Consider the following 12896-nt stretch of genomic DNA (forward strand, 5'->3'; position numbering starts at 1 on the left):
AAACATATTTCTACATTTATTATGCTGCACAAGAAAAATCAGATCAAAAGGGAGAAAATGAGAAAGAAAAGAACAAGAAAGCAAACAGCAATAACAGCAAAAAAAGATGAAAATACTATGTTTGATCCACATTCAGTACCAATAGTCTTCTCTGGATACAAATGGCTTTCTCCATGACAAGTCTATTGGAATTGGCCTGAATCACCTCATTGTTGAAAAGAGCTAAGTCCATCACAGTTGACCATCACATAATCTTTTTGTTGTGTACAATATTCTCTTGGCATCAGTTCATGTAAATTTTTCCAGCCCTTTCTGAAATCAGTCTGTTGATCATTTCTTATAAAACAATAATATAAAGAATTATCTTCTTCATTGAGCTTCTGTACCTCTTTTTCCATTTGGCCAATTTAATTTTTTAAGTAATTCCTTTATTTTTTAGTCAATTTTTGTACCTCTTTTTCCATTTCACCAATTCTGGTGATTTATGAATTCTTTTCAATAGTGGATTTTTTATGCCTCTTTTACCATTCCATATTTTCTGCTTTAAGATGTTATTTTTAGCAGGTATATGGTGCCTCCTTGTTCAAGTTGTTGACTCTTTTTTTCCTTGATTTTCTTGCATCACTCTTATTGATTTCCCCAATTTTTCCTCTACTTCTCTTATTTGATTTTTAAGTTCTTCCAGGAATTTTTCTTTTTCTTTTGGCCTGAGACTAATTAATATTTCTCTTTTTTTCATTTTTAAGAAATATTTTATTTACTCACCAACAAAGTAGTTCTAAAATCATGGCTTCTAGAAGAACCACTTGTTTTTGCCTGCCTTGTACTCGTCTTCATATTTGATCTTGGCCACCTCCTTACCTTATGTTTCAGTGCAGGGTCACAGAACACATTCTTGTTGACAACTTGTGGACAACTGTTTTATCCAGTGGGATAGCTAGAGGATATCTAGGAGGCATAAGGTGATTATAGTTATAAACTTTCATGAAGGATTTGATTTTAGATCTTTTAGCAATTTTCTTTTGACTCTTTGCTGCAGTCACTTTGCAAGAGTAACAGTTGCTACCTGCCAACAAGACATGACTATAGGGCCTGTCTGAGGTTCCATCATCAATGTCCTTCATGATGACAGCTTTGTACCCAGAGTATTGCCCGGCCAGGACCAGCATCACCTTTCCAGATTTCATGAACTTGCCTATTTTTACAGAAAGCAGAATGCTCCTAAAACCAAAAGCTAATATTTTTCCTTGAGGATTTAGGTGTAGTTGTTTTGGCTTTTATTGTTTTCTTCTGAGGTTGTATTTTGATGTTCTCAGTCACCATCGTAACATTCCAGAATCAGGATTTTTTGTTGTTGTTTACTTATTTTCCAGCATTTTCTTGACTTTTTACTTTATGTTAAGGTTAGACTCTGCTTCCATGTTGAGGGGGCTGTGTCCCAAGCTTCAGGCTTTTTGTACTGTTACTTTCTCAATAAGTTCTGGGGGTGGGGGTATGTAAATTTTCAACTCTTCCAAGGCCACATGATCTAAGAAGAACTGTGGTCAAGGTTCTCCTGGCCTGTTTGGGCTGCGAGCAATCATAAGCACTCTTTTCTACCTGGAACTGTGACCAGGGTACCTATGTCCCAGTCCCATGCTGTAGTGTGCTAGTGCTCCTCCTTACCCTAGAACTACAACTGGGGACTACTTATGGGCAATGCAGTTCTGTACCCAGTGCCCATAAAAGATTCTCTTTAATCTCCTTCTCACTCATTGTCTGACCCTCTTACTCTTTGTGGAATGAGAACTCTGGAAGCTGAAATTGTAGATTCAGTCAGTTCCAATCAATTCACCAGCTCCTGTTGGCTTGTCAAGCATAGCCAGTGCTGGACTGTGCTCTACTCTCACCCCAGTGAGAAAAATCTTTCCCCCTGATCTAAATTGTCTTGGGCTGGAAAATAATTTTACCCTGTCCATTTACTTACTGTGCTAGAATTTATGTTGAGATATTATTTTAAAGTTGTTTGAAGGACAACTTGGAAGAGCACCACCATCTTGGCTTTATTCTTCTTCAGTTTCCACTTGCAACCATTTTTCAAGAGTTGGGTCCTTTGGTGGTTATACTGACCCCTTCCCTGAAGTACATAGTAGGTTAAAGAACTGATGCATTTTTGTTCAATTGAATTGCATTGTTAAATTTCCCTGGTTCTCATCTTTGTCTGCCCTTCTCTGAATTAAAAGGAGAGTAAGGTAATGAATAGGGGGCTAAAAAGGTGTTTCATCCAGGAGGTGCAGTTCTGTGCGTCATACTAAAGGAGAATAGAATCTATAAGGGTCAGCCAGGAAAAGATGTAGAAAAACTTTCACTAATAATAGCTAACATTTATATAGTACCTTTAAGGCTTACAAAGTATTATAAAGGTGTTATCTCATTTGATCTTCACAACAGCCTTGGGAATTTTATCCTTATTTTCCAGATAGGGAAAACTAGGAAGCAGATGAGCAGATGAGATGTTTAGGATTATGAATCTTGAAAATGTTTTGGTCAGAATTTCTGGTCTTCCTGATTCCAAGTCCAAATCTCTCTCCACTACATCATCTACCTGTTTTTCTGCTTTATTTGTGCTTTTTTTTTTTATTTATGAAATAGGTGTGTTTGAAAGGGGAAAGCCTACATTTCCTGAGCTAAGGTTAAAAATGTAAATTGAGAAGCATGTTTTCATACCAATAAGTTATGGAGAATGTACTTTGCCTTTTTCTTTCAGTAAACATGGAAGGGGAAGAATGTTTTCTCACCAAGAATATGGATGATTCTGCAAGGCTTTTGACCACATGGAACAGAGTAAAGATGATGAGATATCCTGGATGGGAAAAAGCTGATGAATAGGGATTGTGGTCAGGAGTGATGAGTGGTTCCTGAGGCAAGCCAAGCTGGGAATTGAATGGTTCCCATTGCAAGCATGGTTTCAAGAGAAATGAGCCATAGATGTAGGCAATCCTAGGCACAGACTCAATTTTTCTCCAGTCTTTAGCTCCCTGATCCAAGAGTATACCTTAGTGGATGACAGAGATTGAATCTATATCTCCATTGAGGTCAGAGGAGCTCAAATTCAAATCTAATTTGGGAGGAATTTAATTGTCATCATTTATAAATGTTGCCAAGATTATTTTCTTCTTCTTTATTATTTGTTTCTGTCCCTATTCAATGTTTCATTATTTCAAAGCTATTCTTTGCCTGGGTTTGTTAACGCAGTGAAAATTGGACATCTACAACTTCAGAAATTCCATTTTTTTCTTAACTTAATGTGGACAAAAGATGAGTCAGAGAAAGATAAATTTTTATTTCCAATGATTAAGATTTGAACCCAAGTCCAAGAGGATCCAGTTTTCATGGAATTCATGAGTTTCACTTGAATGAAGAACATTGTTTCTCTATTCAGCATTCCTGAGAGGAGCTGTGGAAGCATGTACATCAGCATGGTTTAGTGGGAAGAGTACTTGGATTTAGAGCTTAAGTACTTGGAGGTTTTGACTCAGCTCTCACATTATCTCTCTGACTTTAGACAGACCATAGCAATTTTCTGGCCCTCATTTTCCTCTTCTATAAAAAATGAAGAAGTCAGTCATAACTTTAGGAAATCTCAGCAGCTGCTAAAAGTAAGCAGGAGGAACTGAAGGAATGGCAGAAGGACATTGGGAAGCACGTGGGCCAACTACTCTCTTCTGGGAAGCCATGCAAGCAGATGGACTTGTTCAGTGGGTAGCCATCCAAGAAGAATGGCTCAATTTCAGCCAGAATGTTCTGGAGCCCTTGAGACGCCCAGCTAGAACCATAAATAACTTTATCCTGGAAGCAACTATTAACCCAAAGTTCTCATGCATTCTGTGTATGACAGAATCTGGCATTTGTCTATCTGATTTTATAAGGTGTGCTTTTACACAGGCTTACAAGCAATGCAACACACTTTTACTGCTAGAAACTAAAGAAAGAGGGAGCGAGAACAATATCACAGTAAATCAGTGTCAATCTTGAGAAAAGAGATGAGGTAAAGCAATTTGAGCTAGTTTGTAGCCCATAACAGTACCCTTTATTTCCTTTCTCCTGTTCTGCCAAGCAATAACTAAAGGTGAGGTGACTGTTAGCAATCTTCAAACCAGTACTGACCTTGGACATAGTTGCCATTATAACAGCTTAGCTGGAGGCAGACTGGATATTTTCTCAATGGTGGATGGTATCAGATCATATGTCTGCCTTTGCAGCTGTTGTCATCATTTAAAAAAAATTTCTCAGATTTCTCTTTGCTCTTCCTAAGACATCATATACTATTTAAAGTCAATTAATTAAACCAAGTTCTTAGCAGGGAGAATAAGACAGACAACACTGACACATATGGAGATATTAATGATATTAAAAATATATGCAGAGAAACAATGACATAAATTAAATTATTGAAGTTAAATATTTGTGCTAAGTTCATACAAAGGAATTGCTGCTCTGAGTCGGGTGAAGGGAAAATCAAAAGTCCTGGAAGTTAAACCTGTTGAGGAAATAACCACAATTCTTTTCATTAGTCATGAAGATTTTCTGGAGAAGATGAATTTTTAGGAGTTTTTTTTTAAGTAAAAAGCAAAAGTCTTGCTAGGTGGAGTTTAGAGGGCATTTCAAGTATTAGTGGAATCTTGAGAGAAGGCTTAGAAGTAAAATTACATTTAATTACAAGGCTTCAAAATACATTTGCCTTGTAGGATGGAAGGAATTGATGGAGAAGAGGAAGAGATCAGAGAAGAGAAACATACATAAGACATATCCTGGTAAAAGGTCACTTAAGTAGAAATACCAACAGAAGCCTGAATATGCATCCTTTGAGTTCATGAAGACCTGACTTAAGCATTTTAATGTCCATAAACAACCATTACCAAATGCAGGCTATGGTTATAACCATAGTCATGCATTTATTTATTAAAAACATAGTCTTAACTTGTTATTGTATACAGTATTATTATTATTACATTTTAGGGCTCTCAGGTTTTATTAATATATAGGAATTCCACGATTCATGTTTACTATAGAGCTCATTATATTTAATAATATTATACAATTATTGTTATTTTTATTTATTTTTTTGATTGGGACTCCCTTTCTTGTCTAAGCTGAAAGTGTGGTAGCCACTGATCTCACTACTGATTGTCTTGTTTGCCCCTCCCTCTGAAACTTAGTGGTCCTGAACCTGCTCTATGGGGCTTGTTATATTGTTACAAGTCAGTGGGTATATCTAACTGTCTTAGCCCAATGCAGCTCAGAACTCCTGAGCTCAAAAAATCCATCAATCTCAGTTCCCTGGAAGAAGGGATTACTGATGTGTAACCACAGCTAATTCATAATGACTGTTCTCAAAAAGACACAGAATCTTACTTTAGATTTATAAGTGATTTTCTTTCCCAACAAAGCTACAACAAAGACACCAATGAATGAAGTGGCTAATAAATTACACTGTTTATGCACTTTAGCCACAACATATTGAAAGATGATATCAGGAACACATCTGTAGCAGGATCTACAGAATGTGATGCTTTCTGGTAGTGATTAAGGATTTGATAAAATGACTCATTTAACCGTCTCATTTGGGTTGCCAGATCAGTTTCTATAATCCATGATACATTTGTAAGATGGAAGGCACATTTTGTGGTCGTGGAGTAGGTTTTTCTTTGTAAATCTGACTGATCCATGCTGGCTATATGATACAACAGAGTAGAATATTCTGTTAAATATAAAATTAATTTCTAGCTGCTATTATAATTCAAGAATAAAAAGGGTAGAAAGTTCTTTGTCTAAGATTGTGACTCATGCTATGGCTTTTACCTATGTCCATTTTTTCTTTTTCTTTTCGCTATCCTGCTCACAGTTGTAATATACATAATTGCTTTAATTGCATGACTAAACTTTGAATCACATGCTGTAGCTCATACTTTCTAGTTGGCTAGGCTTTCATTTAAAGTACTCTGAGTTATGACCTTATCATCACACTACATAGTCTATAGACCCTTGCTTTAGTTTTAACCTTGTGAGTCATAATTCTAGTTATTCTAATGTACTGCCACTTCAAGTCCTGGACTGAGTTACTGTTTTTAACGCCTTCTTTCAATAACTAAGAGAATTATTTACTTTCATATTTTGACTCAAGTCCATTCCTGATTGGTTCTTATTGAATTTTGAACCATCTGTCCCTTTCTACACCATTTCAGTTGAAATCCCTTTCATTTTGCCTCTCTTAATCTCATCTCTAAAGTGTTTTTTTTTTTTTTTTTTTTTTTTCCGTTGTGTGTTCTTGGGCTTTTATTCTGAAGCTATTCCCTCTCCTTTTCATTGGGGATAATAATTATGATGGATGATGATGGTGAATTCCTCAAAGGAGTTTATAGAAAATGAAAAAATGGGCATATTGGTAGTTATTGACATTCAGTCAATTATACTTTTTTTTTTTTTTTAAGGAAATCAAATCAACAAACCAAGTAAATAAGCACTTACTAATCACTTGCTATGTGCTCAAAAAATATTGTACTCAAAAGACATTAAAAAGGTCTGTGATATTTTTCCCCAAAATGTCTGGCACCTTTCCCCCAATATGGCAGCTATTTTCAAAGTAGCTATCTTTGAACAATGATAACAATCAATTTGTTAGAGCAATGACCAAAATTCAATTACAAGTTAGGGAAAAAAATAAAAAGGAGAAGACAAGACATACAATTGAAGCAACTAGTGACAGGAGCAGTATCTTCCCCTTTTCCTTCCCATGCAAGTTAGATTGGAATTTTCTTAAAAGGTGTTGAGCCATTAATCAAGATGTGGTTCAAGGCTCATCCTATTGATATTAATTCTTCCTTGACTATCTATAGATCAAATGTGAGGAGCTCCAGAGAAAGCTCTCATGTTTTCAGGCTAGATTTCACTTAGTAGTCTTTGCTCAGCTGAATCAACTTGAAGTACCCTCAGTGCCTTGAATATTCTTCTTCTGCTTTGGCTAAGCATATTTCCTTTTGTTACTTGTTAAATGTCTTTTAGTATTTCATTTTGTCTAAATATTGAACCTAAACTTCCAGTGGACAGGATTAACTCGAGCCTAGCCCCAGTGCATTAGGATATTGCTCTTACCTCCAGCCAAACCTATGTGAACATTTTTTTTTTCCTCCATTGACACTTCAGAAAGGGAAATGTATTAAAACAAAACAAAATGATAATGTATGTTATCATACATTATCATAATTTTCTGAGACATTTAACTGCTATAAATTGTCACAAGGAGAGAACCAAAAATACCTAGACACTTCAGCCAGCAAATATTTGAACCCTGCCAAGCAGAAAAATATAATTGCCTAGGGAAAACAAGATTTGGAATGAAACTTTTTTTTGGTAGAATATTATGGGGGAGGCTAATAATAATAGCTGACATTTATATAGAACTTGTAGGTTGGAAAAGTGCTTTATGCAAATTTCTCATTAGATCCTCTCATTAGTTCTATAAAGCAGATACTATTAATACGCACAGGTTCAGAGAATTGACTTTGGTCACACAGATGGTATTTGATATAGAAGTAGTAGGATTGTTGCCTTTTAGTCCTTGCTCATAAAGTACCATTTAAGTCCTTAGCCCTTCCATCCCTAGAAAAATCAAGCTTTCTGAATGGAGCTTAAATCATCCCTCTGTACTTTATTCCATTCAGTCACAAAGTCCTATTCATATTAAAAGCAATTATCATTTAGCTTTGGGGAGATCCTACTGGGATTATTTACAATATTTAACAATACTTAAATCCCCTTGTTAACATTTTAACACACACCCTCCATATCTGGGGTAGCCTCTGATTTTGTGATATCTTTGTGAGGAGGGGGCTTCTGTATGAAAAAAAAATTTATGGATAATGAACCCAGGATCCTTATCTCATAAGCTAGTTATCTAGAAATAAAGGTGATATGTGTGAGCAGCGGCATCATTTTCAAATCTAAAATTACCCAGAATTATTACCTGTGCCATGTTGATACTTAAGCCACTTTTTGGTATGTAAAAGGATAATTCATTTGTGCATTTAGCTTAAGGTATGATTGGATATTTTGGTGAAGAAAGAACTGTTTTATACCATTAAGCCTGAAAAACCTCTTATGGAAGATTAGTTTTGAGAAAAGATTGTAAAGAGAATTTAATACTAGATGATTATATTTCAATTGAGTTTAAGTTTTAAGACTTAAGGAGCCTGTACTAATGAAAACAGTTTTAGAAATGTTTGGGTGAGGGGGAGCAAAGTATTTTCTTCTTTATTATATTAAAAAAATGAAAAAATCTAATTGTACTTTTTCATTTCAATATGTCTGTTTATAGTGATATGGTTCTTTGCCCAAAGCCACAGTTCTGTATTTGTCATTTAAAAAAATAAAAATAAAATTAATCATCTAACCACACAATATTCTCATCCTGTACAAATATGCACAGACACTTCTGTGGTCACATTTCTAGATTGTACCCCCAGATGTTGAATTTTTTTAGCAGTTTGTTTCCTCTAATGCTAGTTGTCTTTACCTCACATATGTCATTTACCATATACTGTTTTGAAATGTATATCCAGTCAACCAACAAGCATTTATAAAACCTTTACTAGTGATAGGAACATTGTTAATGTAAAATGTAATATTACCTGCCCTTCCCAGAAATGGAAGAATTTTAAATAATGTTCTTGCATTCATATTCTTTTTTTTTTTATTTAATAGCCTTTTATTTACAGGTTATATGTATGGGTAACTTTACATCATTAATAATTGCCAAACCTCTTGTTCCAATTTTTCACCTCTTACCCCCTACCCCCTCCCCCAGATGGCAGGATGACCAGTAGATGTTAAGTACATTAAAATATAAATTAGATACACAATAAGTATACATTGCATTCATATTCTTGAGGCATTTACTCTCAGACTGAGGGGAAATCCACCTTGAGGATCACCTGGGACCTTATTTATAAACTGATCTAGCTTAGACTAGCCACAACTAACAAATGTCCTTGCCTTGTTCATTGAATTGTTTGGCGAGACGTCCAGGATGAAGTAAGTTTTCTTGCTCTGATTGCTAACGGCAGCTACTGCCTCATGACCAGGCTTCACTCCTTACCCCTTACCTTTTTCTCCTGAAAGTACAAAAACCTTTTCTGTAAGTTTTCTTTATGGACATCCAGGTATTCAGATATGGGTGACCCATGGTTACAGGGTAGCAACCCTTTTCACTTTAGTTAAAGATACCTTTTTCCTCCACTTATGAGTTTTAAAATTTATTATAGGATTAACACTCTGTAGAAAATACTGCTAAACACTAGGGATATAAATAAAGGCAAAAAATACTCCTTGGCCTGGGTGTTCATATTCTAATGAAGAAGACAATATGTAAATTTCTAGTTATATTCATGATATATATGTGTGGAAGAAATCTGAAAGGGGAAGGAAGTTATTAGCAGTTGAAGTGACCAGGAAAGACCTCCTATATAAATGGGTTTGAAACTAGAAAGAAATCAGAAAAACTAAGAGAAAGAAGTGGGGGGGGGAAACATTCCAGGAATAAGAGACAACCAGTGCAAAGGCCTGGATTGATTAGATCCTCACACCTCAGTAGCTGAATAAAGGCTGGATTTAGAGGAGTCATGACTTTGGAATGGAACACCAGTTAGAAGGCTATTATATTAATTCAGGTTGGAGATGATAAATCCTAGTTGTATGAGTCAAGAAAAGGGACTTGTATGACTAATACAAAATATGGCAATGTGTGAGTAAGATCAAATAGGGAATGACAGAGCTTGGTGAATGAGAAGATGGCATCCTAGACAGCAATAGGGAAATTCAAAAGAGGGGAAGATTTTAGAGTAAGACTAATGAGTTTTGATTTGAATATGTTCTATTCATGTAAGCTTTTTGAAGGAACGGACTTTTTTTTTCTGCCTTTGTATTCCTAGTCATAGTGCCTGGAATATAGTATGTGCTTGATATTTATTTAATTGAACTGAATTATATATTCCTGGAAGACAGGGAACTAGCCATTTTGAATCAACATGTATTTGTTGAATACTTACAAGTAAGACACTGTACTAAGCTTTCTGTTTCTCATAATATCGAGCACAGTATCAGGCACATTGTAAGAGATACATAAATACATGATAATTAATTTTTCGTCTGTATTATAATTTATCTTCCATTATAATATTATGTTATTGCTATTTCAAGCCTCTACTTATAATACAGAGGCACAATGGATAGAGAGCTTGGCTTGGAGTCAGGAATACCTGGATTCATTTATTATATTGATTATATTCATTCAACATTTATCAGTTGTGTGACCCTGAGTAAGTCACTTAAATTCTGTTTCTCTCAACTTCTTCATTTGTAAAATGGGAATAATAGTAGCACCTACCTCACAGGATTGTTCTGAAGATCAAATGATATTTTTGTGAAAAGCACTTAACAATGCCTGGTACATATTTTATATAATACTTATTCCCTTTCCCCATTTCTCTTTCACTCAGGTCAAACTGGACAATTTATCATTGGTTAAATATTCCCAGAACTCCACCAATTTATTCTCTAACCACAAACATTTATATCTATTTAATCAATACCTACTATGTGTAAGTAAAACAACAAACCACAGAGTCTCTGCCTTCAAGGAGCTTGCAATTTCATGAGAATAGAATTACAGAATGTTTATAAATAAATATAACAACAGAATACAATATTATAAGAAAATTTGAGTATGAAGAGATTGGTTATTTTGACCTACCTAGAGAGGCCATCAACATATTTATGGAAGAGGTAGTACTTGAGTTTGACCTTGATGAGAAAGACAGTTTTCAACAGAAAGCTGGTTTCCCCTTGGTAATTTCTCCTTAAAAGCAGAAGTAGAAAGGCTTTTTTTGGAGGTATTAGCTAGCTTGTCCCTAACAGGTCTTCAGGCAAGGAGTGGATGACCCTTGTAGGGAATGTTGTAGAAAGGATTGTGACTTACGTTGATATGCAAATTGAACTAAATAATTTTTGAGGTACTTTCCAACTCTGATATTATGTGAAAAATGAGAAGCAAGTAATTGACAAACTAGATGTTCTTGAATTATGGAATTATTGTTATGAATCAGATTCATTAACTTGATTTTATCCATCTAAAAATCCATGTTATTCATAAATTTAGTGTTCAAAGGAATTGTAGAGGCAATTTAGTCCAAAGTATTTATTTAAGAAATGAAGAAATGGAGGTCCATAATTGTTAAAAGATTTATCCAATATCACTTAAATAGTAAGTAGAAGAGCAGAGAGCATAAACTAAGTCCTTTGAATTCCAAATCTAATGCTCTTTTCAACAAAAAGAAAACTATATGTTAAAAAATCAAATACAGAGTGATTTTTCTTGGGTCCAGCACTTTCCTGTATATACATACATATTTTATATTATTATTTTTCTTTTCCTCATGTTAGTCTGTGAATTTATAAAAAAATTTCTTGGCACATGGATGTCATTTCAAAGCAAGTTGAGGTTCTTCTAGAGATAGTTCTTTAATGAAAGATCTAATGATTTCTAAAATGCTGTGCCAGGAAGATGTGGAAAATCAATTGACATTTAACTCTCAGCTGTTAAACTGAGACGAAAGGAACTACAGGGATATTAAAAACCTACAAATAAGCAGGAAACCTCATTTCCATCAGCAAAAATTTCACCTCCTTCCCTCCCAAACCTTTTTATTTTCTTTAAAAGAATTGCTGACAAAGAAGAGAATTAACTAGGTTGTGACACTTATTTTTTTTTTTCCTTTAGCTCATTCAGTTGAGCAGGGGTAAATGAGAGGAATATTTGTCTAAAGGCTAGAAGAAAGAACAATTGGGAGGAAGGGTCTCGGAGACACATTCTTGATTTCTGAGGCATCTCTCTCAAGCAGGCTTTGAACTCAAGCCAAGCCAAACCATCTTTCTTTTTCTGGGCTAGTTATTACTCCCAAATTCATAGTGCCCATTGTCAAACTGAAACATGTCCACTGGGGGGAAATAGGAATGATAAAAAGATTAAAAGCCATACTTCAAGAAGACTGAAGTCTGTAAGAAGAACTCTGTTTGGAAATCAGAACACTTGATGATGAATGTCTTGAAAAGATTGTCTTGTGGAAATGGTATTAGACTTGTTTCATTTGATCTACAGAAAAGAAAAACAGAAAGATGGACAATAGGTGAAAGCTGTAGATACAGATTTCTGCTCATTTTAAGAAAAATTCAGATTGCATAGTGCTGCCCTAAAGTGGAAAGGGCTATTTAGTTCAGGTAACGAGTTCCCTCTTGAAGTCTTCAAGCAAAAAGATTGCTGTTCAGGTGAAGATTGGGACTGGTTTTTGAGGTGCCTTCCAACTCTGAGATTCTCTAAAGGAGGTAAAGAAGGTAATAGACAAACTGGATGATACATCCTAAAATTGTGAAAGTATTATCAGGGTTGCAGTTTCTTTCTTAAAGAAGATCTAAGACCCTTCTTGTAGGATCTTGAGCAAATCGCTTAAGCCCTTTCCAATTCCATTATTCTCACTCATATGTGAAATGAGACAAAAAAAAATAGCACTTGATTTATAGGATTATTGGTAAGATAAAATGTGACAATATATAAGAGGTTCTGTAAAAACTGAAGTGCTATATAAATGCTATAATTTAAATTTTCAAGGGCCTTTGCATTTATTCCCTCATTCAAACCTTCCAATAATGGACCATTACTCAGAATGAGAGGGACAAAGATAGTTTTGCATCTTGATGTTAAAAAAGACCTGACAGTAATATCCATATAATTTGCCCTTTCATATCACCAACACCATAATAACCACCATTACTATAGCACTAACAACTACAATAGAAAATACTATATG

General features: G+C 35.0%; 1 pseudogene; it reads right to left on the minus strand.

The window, feature by feature from the left end:
* Positions 1-793: 793 nt before the first annotated feature.
* LOC100933424 lies at positions 794-1193 on the minus strand (annotated as a pseudogene).
* Positions 1194-12896: the final 11703 nt, after the last annotated feature.

Source organism: Sarcophilus harrisii, chromosome 5 (assembly GCF_902635505.1).
Source record: "Sarcophilus harrisii chromosome 5, mSarHar1.11, whole genome shotgun sequence".
Classification (NCBI taxonomy): Eukaryota; Metazoa; Chordata; class Mammalia; order Dasyuromorphia; family Dasyuridae; genus Sarcophilus; species Sarcophilus harrisii.